At 38.6% G+C, this 14,962-nt stretch overlaps 1 long non-coding RNA gene across 2 annotated transcripts; it reads left to right on the forward strand.

Annotated features, from left to right (window-relative positions):
- Positions 1-1,788: 1,788 nt before the first annotated feature.
- Positions 1,789-12,351, forward strand: LOC112735851 (uncharacterized). 2 transcript variants are annotated; one of them, XR_003812846.2, is made up of 4 exons: positions 1,789-10,919; positions 11,407-11,530; positions 11,779-12,027; positions 12,120-12,351. It is a non-coding gene; the product is annotated as an uncharacterized lncRNA (long non-coding RNA). The 2 variants fall into 2 exon arrangements; XR_003168574.2 differs by having other exon boundaries at positions 11,992-12,027.
- Positions 12,352-14,962: the final 2,611 nt, after the last annotated feature.

A 14,962-nucleotide genomic window follows, 5' to 3' on the forward strand; every position in this document is an offset into this window, starting at 1 on the left:
TGGAATCCTTTTTATTACCCTTACCTTTTGGTTTTAAGGGCTATTGGTTTTTCCTGCTTTTCTTTTCTCTCTCTCTTTTTTTTTTTTTGCTGCTTTTTCTTGCTTCAAGAATCATTTTTATGATTTTTCAGATTATCAATAACATGTCTCATGTTCATCATTCTTTCAAGAGCCAACATATTTAACAGTCTTAAGCAACAAATTCAAAAGACATATGCACTGTTCAAGCATTCATTCAGAAGACAGAAAGCATTGCCACCACATTTAACTAATTAGAATTTCTCTTATTAAAACTCGAAATTATATTGCCTCTTATTCAAAAGATCTACTACTTTATTCATGTTTGCTGATGATGAAAAAAATAAACTATAGCTTAATTGGAGATAAAATCAAAATAGACACTAATTACTACTATATGACTCCTAAGGTAAACTTCTATAAGGACACTATCACAAAATTAAGGCAGAAATTGGAAATTAACAACCTTTATTCTGGGAGAACGGGGGTTCCTCTGATCTTTGGGGTGCTTGGTCCTGCAAGAGATAACTTCTGGCGCTTCAAGTCCCTTAAGTCACGCCCTTGCTCCTCTTGTTCTTTAAACATATAGGTAAGAATTTGACTGTGTTCTTTTTGTTCTTTTATGATTTGTTCCATAGCTTCCCGTATCTTGGTAACAGACGTCTCAAGATACTCCCAATATTCAGATTGAGGGATTTCTGGGAGAAATTCCTGCGTTTTCTTTTTGATGGGATCATCCTGTGCTTGTTGTTTTTCCATTGATGCCTTGGTGATTGGATTCTCAACTGAGATGTACTCAGTTATTCCCATCCTTACTCCAGCATCCTTGCAGAGCAGCGATATCACGCTTGGATAAGCCAACCTGGCCTCTTTAGAATTTTTGTTAGCAATTTTGTAGAGTTCAGCTGAGATCAGCTGATGGACTTCCACTTCTTTTCCCATCATGATGCAATGGATCATCACTGCCCTTTTAACAGTGACTTCAGAACGGTTGCTAGTAGGCAACAGAGAATGCCCAATGAAGTCCAGCCATCCTCTGGCGACTGGTTTGAGATCTTCTCTCTTTAGTTGATTTGGGACACCCTTTATGTTGGTGGTCCACCTGGCTCCAGGGATACATATGTCCTCTAGAATCTTATCCAGACCCTTGTCTGTTCTCATCATTCTCCTGTTGAAGGAATCTGGATCATCTTTCAGCTGAGGTAGCTTTAAGATCTCTCTGATCTTGTCAGGGGTGGTATGAACAATCTTTCCTCTGACCATGGTCCGATATTCATAGAAGGCAGTTCCCGATAGTTTTTGCTTGTTAGTCTGCCACATATTAGCATAGAACTCCTGGATCATATTCCTTCCCACCTTCGTTTCAGGATTAGCTAGGACTTCCCAGTTCCTGATTCGAATTTGCTCCTGGATCTCCGGATATTCATCTTCTTTCAGATCGAATCTAACTTCCGGGATCACTGATCTCAGACCCATTATTTTGTTATAATGGTCTGAATGTTCTTTAGATAAGAACTTCCCTTGATTCCAGAGTGGTTTTGGAACGCTCTCTTTCTTGCCTCTTGGAGTGGGTTGTTTTCCTTTAGGAGCCATGATCTTAGTGATCTCGGATAAACACACCAAACTTAGAGGTTTGCTTGTCCTCAAGCAAAAGAAAAGAAAGGAGAGGGATGGAAGGAGAGCTAGGTGCAATTGTTGATGGAGGAGGAGGGAGGCCGAACCCAAATTTAAAGGGAGGGAGGGTGGGTTTTCAAAAAAAAAAGAGATAAAGATATGATAAAAAGATTGATTTGGAAAAGATAAGATAGAAGATATGATAAGAGAGGATATAGTTTAAAATTGAAGAGATATGAAAGATTTTTGAAAAAGATAAATCTAGATTTTGAAAAAGATAATGTGGAGATTTGAAAAAGATATTAGTTGGAAAAAATTAGATTTGTTGTGAAAATAGGATTTGAAAAGAGTTGGATTGAATTTGCAAAGAGGCTTGGTGCTTATGGATTAAGATACATTTGATATTTTTAAAGTAGGATTTTTAGAAATTAGGAATTTTAGAAATCAGGGTTCTTGACATGTTTATGCAAGAAATCATGAATTGAAGTATGAAAATCAAGATTAGAATGAAAAAATATGAAGAAAAATGAGTTTGTCTCCTCCCTGCCATCCTGGCGTTTGAACGCCCAAACACTGCCTGTTTTGGGCGTTCAACGCCCAAATGCTGCTCTCCTGGGTGTTCAACGCCCAGCTGCTGCCATTACTGGCGTTCAACGCCCAGTGGGTGCCCATTTCTGGCGTTGAACGCCCAGATTGCTACCATTACTGGCGTTTTCTTGCCAGTGAGCTCTTTTTCTCTGTTTTGTGCGCCGAGTCCTTCTGTAACTCTGTGGACTTATACAAATGATTCCTCACCTTAGTGTCAGTGAACTTTATATAAACAAATAAAAATAAAAATAGGGCAAAATGCTCAGAGGATTGATGCCCCATGGCTGGGTTGCCTCTCAGCAAGCGCTTCTTTATTGTCTTTAGCTGGACCTTGCTGAGCTTTTAGTCTAGCTTCAGCCTTGAGCACTCTTGCTCAATGTTGCCTTCAAGATAGTGCTTGATTCTCTGTCCATTGACAATGAACCTCTTATCAGAATCAATATCTTGAAGCTCCACATAACCATATGGTGATACACTTGTAATCACGTATGGTCCCCTCCACCGGGATTTCAATTTCCCGGGGAATAGCCTGAGTCTAGAGTTGAACAGCAGAACCTTCTGTCCTGGCTCAAAGATTCTAGATGACAGCTTTCTATCATGCCATTTTTTTTATTTCTCTTTATAAAGCTTGGCATTTTCGAAAGCTGTGAATCTGAATTCCTCTAGCTCATTTAGCTGGAGCAATCTTTTTTCTCCTGCTAATTTGGCATCAAAGTTTAGGAATCTGGTTGCCCAGTAGGCTTTATGTTCCAGTTCCACGGGCATGTGACATGCCTTACCATACACAAGTTGGTATGGAGAGGTCCCTATAGGGGTCTTGAATGCTGTTCTGTAAGCCCAGAGAGCATCATCCAAGCTCCGTGCCCAATCCTTTCTACGGGTACTTACTGTCCGTTCTAGGATTCTCTTTAATTCTCTGTTAGAGACTTCAGCTTGCCCATTAGTTTGTGGATGATATGGAGTAGCCACCTTATGGTGAATTCCATACCGAACCATGGCAGAGTAAAGCTGTTTATTGCAGAAGTGAGTGCCCCCATCACTGATGAGTACTCTAGGGACACCAAACCTGCTAAAGATTTGTTTCTGGAGGAACTTCAGCACTGTTTTAGTATCATTGGTGGGTGTGGCAATGGCCTCAACCCATTTTGATACATAGTCAACTGCCACCAGAATATAAGTGTTTGAGTATGATGGTGGGAAAGGTCCCATGAAGTCAATTTCCCATACGTCAAACAACTCAATCTCCAAGATTCCTTGTTGAGGCATGGTGTAACCATGAGGCAGATTGCCAGCTCTTTGGCAACTGTTACAGTTACGTACAAACTCTCGGGAATCCTTATAGAGTGTGGGCCAATAGAAGCCACATTGGAGGACCTTGGTGGCTGTTCGCTCACCTCCGAAATGGCCTCCATATTGTGATCCATGGCAGTGCCATAGGATCCTCTGTGCTTCTTCTCTAGGCACACACCTACGGATTATTCCGTCTGCACATCTCTTAAAGAGATAGGGTTCATCCCACAAGTAGTACTTTGCATCAGTAATTAATTTCTTCTTTTGTATCCTGTTGTACTCCTTGGGTATGAACCTTGCAGCTTTATAGTTTGCAATATCGGCAAACCATGGTGTTTCCTGAATGGCAAATAAATGCTCATCCAGAAAAGTCTCGGAGATCTCAAGAGAGGGGAGGGGCGTCCCTTCTACTGGCTCTATCCGGGACAGATGATCAGCTACTTGGTTCTCTGTCCCTTTTCTGTCTCTTATTTCTATATCAAACTCTTGCAGAAGTAACACCCATCTGATGAGCCTGGGTTTTGAATCCTGCTTTGTGAGTAGATATTTAAGAGCAGCATGATCAGTATACACAATCACTTTTGATCCTACTAAGTATGATCTGAACTTGTCAATGGCGTAAACCACTGCAAGTAATTCTTTTTCTGTGGTTGTGTAATTTTTCTGGGCATCATTTAAAATGCGACTAGCATAATAAATGACATGCAGAAGCTTGTCATGCCTCTGTCCCAATACTGCACCAATGGCGTGATCACTGGCATCACACATTAGCTCAAATGGTAACGTCCAGTCTGGTGCAGAAATGACTGGTGCTGTGACCAGCTTAGCTTTCAGCGTTTCGAACGCCTGCAGGCACTCTGTGTCAAATACAAATGGCGTGTCCGCAGCTAGCAGATTGCTTAGAGGTTTTGCGATTTTTGAAAAATCCTTTATAAACCTCCTATAGAATCCTGCGTGCCCCAGAAAGCTTCTGATTGCCTTAACATTGGCAGGTGGTGGTAATTTTTCAATTACCTCTATTTTTGCTTGATCAACCTCTATTCCCTTGTTTGAAATTTTATGCCCAAGAACAATCCCTTCAGTCACCATGAAGTGACATTTTTCCCAGTTTAAAACTAGGTTGGTTTCTTGGCATCTTTTCAGAACAAGTTTCAGGTGATCAAGACAGGAGATGAATGAGTCTCCATATACTGAGAAGTCATCCATGAAGACTTCCAGAAAATTTTCTACCATATCAGAGAAAATAGAGAGCATGCATCTCTGGAAGGTTGCAGGCGCATTACATAGCCCAAATGGCATCCTTCTATAAGCAAACACTCCAGATGGACATGTGAATGCTGTTTTCTCTTGATCCTGAGGATCTATTGCAATCTGGTTATAGCCTGAGTAGCCATCCAAAAAGCAGTAATAATCATGACCTGCTAGTCTTTCTAGCATCTGGTCTATGAATGGTAAAGGAAAATGATCCTTTCTGGTGGCTGTATTGAGCCTTCTGTAGTCAATACACATGCGCCACCCTGTAATTGTTCTTGTAGGAACCAGTTCATTTTTTTCATTATGAATCACTGTCATGTCTCCCTTTTTTGGGACGACTTGGACAGGGCTCACCCAGGGGCTATCAGAAATAGGATAAATAATCCCAGCCTCTAGTAATTTGGTGACCTCTTTCTGCACCACTTCTTTCATGGCTGGATTTAGCCGCCTCTGTGGTTGAACCACTGGTTTGGCATTATCCTCCAATAAGATTTTGTGCATGCATCTAGCTGGGCTTATGCCCTTAAGGTCACCTATGGACCACCCAAGAGCTGTCTTGTGTGTCCTTAGCACTTGAATAAGTGCCTCCTCTTCCTGTGAATTTAAAGCAGAGCTTATGATCACTGGAAAAGTGTCACCTTCTCCCAAAAACGCATATTTCAAGGATGGTGGTAATGGCTTGAGCTTGGGTTTAGGAGGTTTTTCCTCTTCCAGAAGAAATTTCAGAGGCTCTTTCATGTCCTTTGAATCCTCTAAATCAGGCTGAACATCTTTAAAGATGTTTTCCAACTCTGATTCAAGACTCTCAGCCATGTTGATCTCTTCTACCAAAGAGTCAATAAGATCAACTTTCATGCAGTCTTTTGATGTGTCTGGATGCTGCATGGCTTTGACAGCGTTCAACTTAAACTCATCATTATTGACTCTCAGGGTTATTTCCCCCTGTTGGACGTCAATGAGGGATCGTCCAGTTGCTAGGAAGGGTCTTCCTAGAATGAGAGTAGCACTCTTGTGCTCCTCCATTTCCAACACAACAAAGTCAGTGGGAAAGGCGAATGGCCCGAATCTGACAATCATGTCTTCAATCACGCCTGATGGGTATTTAGTGGAGCCATCAGCAAGTTGGAGACATATCCTGGTTGGTTTAACTTCTTCAGTTAAGCCAAGCTTTCTGATAGTGGATGCAGGTATTAGGTTGATGCTTGCCCCAAGATCGCATAAAGCTGTCTTGGTGCATTGACCTTCTAATATGCATGGTATCAGAAAACTCCCAGGATCTTTGAGCTTCTCAGGAAAGCTTTTCAGAATGACTGCACTGCATTCTTCAGTGAGGAGAACTCTTTCTGTTTCTCTCCAATCCTTTTTATGACTCAAGATCTCTTTCATGAACTTGGCATAAGAAGGTATTTGCTCAAGTGCTTCTGCAAATGGAATCTTTATTTCAAGAGTCCTGAGGTAATCTGCAAAGCGAGCAAATTGCTTATCCTGCTCCTCTTTCCGGAGTTTTTGAGGATAAGGTATCTTGGCTTTATATTCTTCAACCTTGGTTGCTGTAGGTTTATTGCCTACAGAAGTGGTTGAAGAAGCCTTTTTAGAGGGGTTGTCATCAGCATGTGTATGTGTCTGATCCCTCACTGGCAATTGAGTGCCAGAGTTAGAAGCTGGAGTGACGTGAGATGCCAACTCATTGTCTGTTTCTGGCGTCTGAACGCCAGAACTGTGCCCATTTTGGGCGTTCAGCGCCAGGTCTTCCCCTTTTTGGGCGTTCAACGCCAGATTCTTGCCTATTTCTAGCGTTGAACGCCAGTCCTGCCTTGTTTCTGGTGTTGAATGCCAGTCCTGAGCATGGTCTGGGCGTTTAGCGCCAGCCTTCCACCAAATTTCTGGCGTTTTAGTTCCAGAATTACTTTTCCCTGGGCTCTTACTGTCCTCAGGTGAATTTTGGGTGGTTTGCTCATTTCTTAGCTTTTTGCTGCTTTGAGGTGGGGTATTTAATATTTTTCCACTTCTTAGTTGAACTGCTTGGCATTCTTCTGTTATTTGCCTTGACAGCTGCTGCTTTGTTTGCTTAAACTGTTCGTCCATATGTATATTAGCCATCCTTGTCTCTTGTAACCTATCTTTGAATTCGGCTAACTGCTTTGTTAGAAAGTCCAATTGCTGATTGAATTCAGCAACTTGTTTTACAGGACTGAGTTCAGCAGTTGCTGTTTTAACCTCTTCTTTCATGGAAGGGTTACTGCTTAGGTACAGATGCTGATTCCTGGCAACTGTATCAATGAGCTCTTGAGCCTCTTCAATTGTCTTTCTCATGTGGATAGATCCACCAGCTGAGTAATCTAGAGACATTTGAGCTCCTTCTGCAAGCCCATAATAGAAGATGTCTAACAGAACCCACTCTGAAAACATTTCAGAGGGGCATTTTCGTAGCATCTCTCTGTATCTCTCCCAGGCATCATAAAGGGATTCACTATCTCCTTGTCTAAATCCTTGGATGTCCAGCCTTAGCTGTGTCATCCATTTTGGGGGAAAGTATTGATTCAGGAATTTTTCTGTCAGCTGTTTCCATGTCCTTATGCTGGCCTTAGGTTGGTTATTCAACCACCTCTTAGCTTGATCTTTTACAGCAAATGGAAACAGTAATAGTCTGTAGACATCCTGATCTATTTCTTTATCATGTACTGTGTCAGCAATCTATAGAAACTGTGCCAGAAACTCTGTAGGTTCTTCCTGTGGAAGACCGGAATACTGGCAACTTTGCTGCACCATGATAATGAGCTGAGGATTCAACTCAAAGCTACTGACTCCAATGGAGGGTATGCAGATGCTACTCCCATATGAAGCAGTAGAGGGGTTAGAATATGACCCCAGAGTCCTCCTGGACTGTTCATTTCCGCTTATGTCCATGATGGAGAAAGGGAGATGATGTAAAATAGAGAAAATATTTTTATTTATTTATTTATTTATTTATTTCAAAAATGAAATAAATTAAAATAAAATAAATAAAAAATGAGTGGAGAATTTCGAAAAACTGAGGAGAGAGAGAAAGTGGTTAGGAAGTTTTGAAAAGGATATGATGATTTTTTGAAAAAGGTTTTAAATTTTGAAATAAAAATCTGAATTTTAGAAATAGATTTCGAAAATTTGCTTTTAAAACAGAGAGAAAAGATATTTTTGAATTTAAAGAGGAGAGAGAAAAATAATAAGATAGCACAAGATTTAAAATTTTTAGATCTGATGCTCCTTGTTTTCGAAAATTTTTAAGGGAAAAACACTAAGGAACACCAAACTTAAAAATTTTAAGATCAAGAAACAAGGAAAACTCAAGAACACTTTGAAGATTCACAAGAACACAAGAACACGAAGGAAGAACACCAAACTTAAAATTTTTAGAAAACCAAACTAAAATTTTCGAAAAACACAGAGAAATCAACAAGAAAACACTAAACTTAAAGTTTGGCATAGGATTTAATAGAAAAATTATTTTTGAAAAAGATTTTAATAAGAAAATAAGGATTCTAAAGTTTTAGCACGACAATAATACGAGACTCTAAACAAAAAGAGAAATTTTTCCTAATCTAAGCAACAAAATAAACCGTTAGTTGTCCAAACACGAACAATCCCCGGCAACGGTGCCAAAAACTTGGTGCACGAATTGTGAATCACACTTTTCACAACTCGTACCACTAACCAGCAAGTGCACTGGGTCGTCCAAGTAATACCTCACGTGAGTAAGGGTCGAATCCCACGGAGATTGTTGGTTTGAAGCAATCTATGGTTATCTTGTAAATCTTAGTCAGGAAGTCAATTATGTTTATCAGTTGAATTGCGAATAAACAAGAGAGCATGAATTAAAGGTTACTTGTTATGCAGTAATGGAGAATATGTTGGAGTTTTGGAGATGCTTTGTCCTCTGAATCTCTGCTTTTCTCTGTCTTCTGATTCACGCACGCACGTCCTCCTATGGCAAGCTGTGTGTAGGTGGATCACCGTTGTCAATGGCTACCATCCATCCTTCCAGTGAAAATGGTCCAGGTGCGCTGTCACCACACGACTAATCATCTGCAGGTTCTCAGTCATACCGGAATAGGATTTACTATCCTTTTGCGTCTGTCACTACGCCCAGCACTCGCGAGTTTGAAGTTCGTCACAGTCATTCAATCCCAGAATCCTACTCAGAATACCACAGACAAGGTTTAGACTTTCCGGATTCTCATGAATGCCGCCATCAATCTAGCTTATACCACGGAGATTCCGAGTATGGAATCTAAGAGACATTCATTCAATCTGATGTAGAACGGAGGTGATTGTCAGACACACGTTCATGGGTTGAGGAAGGTGATGAGTGTCACTGATCATCACCTTCTCCACAGTTAGGCGTGAATGGATATCTTAGATAGGAGCACGCATGTTTGAATGAAAAACAGAAATACTTGCATTAATTCATTAATACACAGTAGAGCTCCTCACCCCCAACAATGGAGTTTAGAGACTCATGCCGTCAAAGAGTACAAAGTTCAGATCTAAAATATCATGAGATACAAAATAAGTCTCTAAAAGTTGTTTAAATACTAAACTAGTAGCCTAGGTTTACAAAAAATGAGTAAACTATGATGGACGGTGCAGAGATCCACTTCTGGGGCCCACTTGGTGTGTGCTGGGGCTGAGACTTACGCAATTCACGTGCATAAGGCCATTTTGGGTGCTCAACGCCAGGTTTGGATCCATTTCTGGCGTTGAACTCCAACTTTTAATCCTTTTCTGGCGCTGGACGCCAGAATTGGGTAGAGAACTGGCGTTGAATGCCAGTTTACGTCATCTATCCTTGAGCAAAGTATGGACTATTATATATTTTTGGAAAGCCTTGGATGTCTAATTTTCAACGCAATTGGAAGCACGCCATTTCGAGTTCTGTAGCTCCAGAAAATCCACTTTGAGTGCAGGGAGGTCAGAATCCAATAGCATCAGCAGTCCTTTTTCAGCCTGAATCAGATTTTTGCTCAGCTCCCTCAATTTCAGCCAGAAAAATACCTGAAATTACAGAAAAACACACAACTCATAGTAAAGTCCAGAAATATGAATTTTTCCTAAAAACTAATGAAAATAAACTAAAAACTAACTAAAACATACTAAAAACTAAATAAAATTAACTCCAAAAAGCGTATAAAACATCCGCTCATCAACTAACCTGGAGACGAAAGAAGCTTCGAGGAAAAGTGGAAGCGCAGGGATAGAGGCTGCCCAGAAAAATGCCGAACGACGCCGCAAACACAAGAAAGCAGAAGCGCAAACGAAAGACAGAGAGCAGATGAGAGAAACAGAAAATGAGAGAGTAAAGGGAGAAGTTACGAAGAAGAAATGAAGAAAAGAAACCGTTTTTGATCGCGAAATTCAAAAATAAAAGCCAAGAGAGAATAAAGAGCAAAATTAATACCAATTAAATGCGGATATTAAAACCGCTTGCATTCCCAAAAAAGCGCTAATACAAAAGCGCGCGCTTCTAGAGGGAAACATTCTACAAAAAGACTCTACAAAGAAAGGAATCGACAAATGCTTGAGTTCGACTTTAAGAAGGACCGAAGTCAAGGACTCGACCTCAAAGAGAAGATCGAGCTCAAGCAGGGGCACTGTTCATACCCTAGGTCGAGCTATCCGACCTGGGATGACTCGAGATAAAGCGACCAACCTCTTCAGGACAGACTATCCGACCTCGTCTCAAAGAGCTCGGCCAAATCAACAAGAGAGCCCAGTAAAAGGCCCAAATAGAGGAACACGACCCAAATCCTAAGGCGGCCTAAGCCTATAGAGATAAGGGCGGTTCCAATAAAGATACGCTGACCTCAACTCTAAAGATAAAGATAAGATAAGATAACTAACTTATCTTACCCAACGAAGGTCACATCTCAACACTATAAATACACTGGAGCACCCAAGTATAACTCATACTCTGATTCTACATAAAACCTGTTTAATACCCATGCTAACTTAAGCATCGGAGTCTCTTGCAGGTACCCCCCACCCTCCGGTGGCCAAGGATCAGAAGTGCAGCCAGTCCAACAAGTCGGACACAACAGCCCCGGCCGCCACCAGCCAGTCAGACACGTCATCTCCGACCAGTACAGAAGATCTCGTCCGAGATCGACCTACAGTTTCAGGTAACCCTCGGAACAGTATGAAAATATATAAATATATCATAAAATTTTTTGACTTGTCTGAATATAAATTAGTTAAAATGCTAAAATTATCTATTTTTCTTAATTTAATTTTAAAAAATACAAATAAAAATAAAAAAAATCAACCAAATAGCCAATTTGTTAATTTTTATTTTTTATTATTCTTCCTAACACTTTATGATCTATCATGTGTTTTGCACTTTCAGGTTGGTCATGACATGAGAAGCCTACTGGCCCATTATTTCCTTTACTTTTCATTCATATATAATATGAACATATAATTATTGACAATAATGCACCTCACACTAAATTATGATTAATATTATTGTTTATTTGGAGCTGTATATTATTTCCTTTACTTTTCTTTCTAGGTTTATTTCTCACTATATATCAACTACTCATGTCTAACCAAGTAGAATCTTGTTATGCCTTTTCTCACTAGTAAATTATATGGTGTATATTATTGTAGGATCTACTTGTAGCAGGTACAGATACAACAACATATGGATTAGAAAGAGCAATGACTGAAGTACTCCACAATCCAGAGGTTATGTCCAAAGCCAAACAAGAGTTGGAACAAAACATTGGAAGAGGTAACCCTATTAATGAGTCCGATGTTGCCAAACTGCCATATTTCTATTATGTGTTTAAACATTCAAATAAGAGTACTTCAACTGTTTAAACATTCAAATGTGTGTTATGTGTTTGTACTGGGCAGTATGCAGTTTTTTGTTTCTTGTCAAGTTTTCAATTTTTCTCAGTTTTCTATAAGAGTTACTAGTGTGTTTACTTTATTGATGTTTTATTTCATTTATTAAATTATAAATTATTATATTCGCAGTAATCATCTTACAATAAGAGGTGCTTTCGTTAGAGGAATTGGGAGCTTGCATAATTTGTTGCATTGAGAAGTTTTTGCAAAGTTGTGAGGATTTATCATTATGAAGTTCTAAAGATGTATAGTCGAGACATTGAAATTATTGGTGTTAGTAAATTGGTATAGTGATTGGATTGGTGTTAGTCGATTTATTCATACAACTTTGTCATTTAGCAGGGAATGTGAGAATTCGTAAGGCTTGTCAAAAAGAAGGTATGCAAATTATTATAGAATTTTAAATTTGTCAATTAATTCAACTACTAGAGTGAATAACTACTATTATTTGCACTTTTCATTTTAAGTAGATGGCAAAATTTTGGCGGAAGATATTTTGAAATTAGGCAGCCAAAAAGAAGATACACAGGGAGAAACAAGATCATAATATTTTGTTATTTTCTTACTTTCAAAGTATTAGCCAAGCTAGTTACCTTGTTAGAAATTGGAGCCAATCTAAGTGAAGACATTTAGAATTAAAAAATCATGTTATATTTTATACTTTATTTGTATTAAAGTTATTACTTTTGATTTTCAATACTAAAAAATTCTATGTTATATTTAATACTTTATTTATGAATTACGTAATATTTTGTTTATAGGTTATGGTTTTTTGTTATTGTGAAATTTTAAACAAAAAATTATTTATTTAACACGGTAAAAACAACGGTTAAAATTATCTTTTTAAACGATAAAAAAATGTCACTTTTACTTGGTAAAAACGGCGGTTTCAAATGCCGTTTTAACCAATAAAAATGCCACTATCAGGGTAAAAATGGCGATTCAAAATGCTGTTTTAACCAACTAAAAATGCCATTTTAATCCGGTAAAAATAGCAGTTTCAAACGTCATTTTAACCAACCAAAAATGCCACTCTGCCAAGACAAAAATGGCGGTTCATAAGCGCTGTTTTAACCAATAAAAGATGCCATTTTACCCTAGAAATAACGGTGATTTGAATCGCCATTTTAACCAACAAAAAATACCATTTTATTTGGAAATAATGGCGGTTTGAACCGCCGTTTTAACCCAACTCAAAAATCGCCGTTTTAACCAGGTAATTGTGACGGGTTTTTGAAAACCGTCGTAATAACCAAATGGTGCTTCAAATTATGGCGGTTTTTCTTGAGCGCCGTTCAAGGTAATAATGGCGGTTCAAACGGCCGTAATAACCCTAAAAACTGCCGTAATTACCAAGTTTTTTGTAGTGTTTAACCTAAATTGAATTCCTCTATTATCTTGGAAGAGTTAATCTTTAGAATTAGGCTAGAAACTCCTTCTCATAAATCTTTAAGTGTGCGAGACTAATTTTGATAAGTGACATAAAATCAATTAGGGTTGGCTCTTAAAAATTCTATGGCTTTAAATCAGAAACTGTGCTTAAATTCTTATCCTAGTTAATTGATCAAGGAATAGACAGTTAATTATGTTAAGGAAAATTAAATTACTAAGGAATTGGAGTTTGGTTATTTAATTTTTGCCATGAACATATCTTTGTATGATCAAAGTAGAAGCAAGATGTGTTAATCCTGAAGTTTAAATATCTCTAAAACCTTAACATTCTCATCATCATTATTTTCATTCACTGCTTTGCTATTTATTTGTCTCTGTTTACACGTTAGTTCTCATTCCTCTGTTTTTGATTTGTCTAATTAGAAGTAATCAATTAAGTATTGTTTCTTAGTCTATTAATCCTTGTGAGAATGATAACTCACTCACCGTGGTATTACTTGATATGATTCAGTGCACTTGCCGAGTTTGAAAAAAGTCCATCAAGCCAACTGGCTCGGGATTATCAATCGAAAACCCACAATCAAGAGCAGCCTTGAAGCAAAACATTTAGAAGCCCAAAAAGGCTCTAGGAATCGATGTCTGGAAAATCAAATCTTTAGCTATATGCTTGTGGTACAACCGTATCAAGGAGAGGCTTGGGTAATTAGATCCGGATTATTGATTGAAATCTCGCTATCAAGAGCTGCCTTGAGATGAAGCACTTAGAGTTAACAATTAAAATATCTCTCTCAATCAGAAATACGAATTAAATTATTCAAGGATCAATAAAAAATTAAGAAGATGGATCTCATAATATCATCCGGACTTAAGTTTTTGAGGATTTTTCAATCCCAAGATTTCAAGATTTATTAAGAAGGAAAAGTCCGTTTATGATCACAAGGCTACTAAATCCCATTTGCTAAGATGGATATGAGCTTTAAAGAGATTCAATTCTTCCTCATTAAATCCAATTTTTTTTTTGCTTGAGAATAAGCAAAGTTTTAAGTTTGGTGTTGTGATGCGTTCGCATCTTTAGTACTTTTTCTTGCGTTAATTTCTTGTTTCTTAGATTTAATCATAATTACTTCTTTTAATCCCATCATTTTTAAGTATTGTTTTCTATTAAAGTATTTTCTAAGTGTTTTCAAGGAAATACAGGATTAAGAGAGGAAAATCAAGTAGCAACTAAAGCATAATCAAAGGGAAAGGCATGCAATCAAAGTATGTAAGGATCAAAGTCAAACAAACCATGCAGCATAGCTGGCGTGCCACGCCATGATGAAGGCGTGCAACACTATAGAGGAGAAGCAAAGCTGGCGTGACACGGCAAGGAGGGCGTGCCACGCCCTGGAGTATTTTGAAGATGGCGTGTAACACCATGATGAGGGCGTACCATGCCTTAAAAGAATCCAAGCTTCCTGGAAGAAAATAAGGCATGGCGTGTAATGCCTAGTGAAGGGCGTGCCACGCCCTAAGGCTGAGTGAAGAGGGTATGCAACGTCCTAGTGAGGCATGCAACGCCTGGCCCAACAATTAAAAGTGGCGTTTAATGCCACTGCTTGGCGTTAAATGCCCAGGCCCAAGATTAAGCTCTAGTTACACGCTAGTGAGCCCACATGTAATGCCAATAATGATTTTAACAAAGCACAACCACAAAGATGTGATTCCTAATTGAAGATTGAAGAAGATTATACTATGATTTAGTTCTGATTTAATTCAGTTTTAGGATTTGAATTATTAGGAGTTATCTTAATTATTCTAATTAAGATAAGATATAGTTTTTGAATTTGAATTAGAAGAAACTCTAGGTATAAATAAGTGAAGGACATTCATAGAGAGGATATCAAAAATTTCCTCCGTATTGTTTCTTTTCATTGTTGTT

The sequence above is a fragment of the Arachis hypogaea genome, chromosome 13, assembly GCF_003086295.3.
Source record: "Arachis hypogaea cultivar Tifrunner chromosome 13, arahy.Tifrunner.gnm2.J5K5, whole genome shotgun sequence".
NCBI classification, from domain to species: Eukaryota; Viridiplantae; Streptophyta; class Magnoliopsida; order Fabales; family Fabaceae; genus Arachis; species Arachis hypogaea.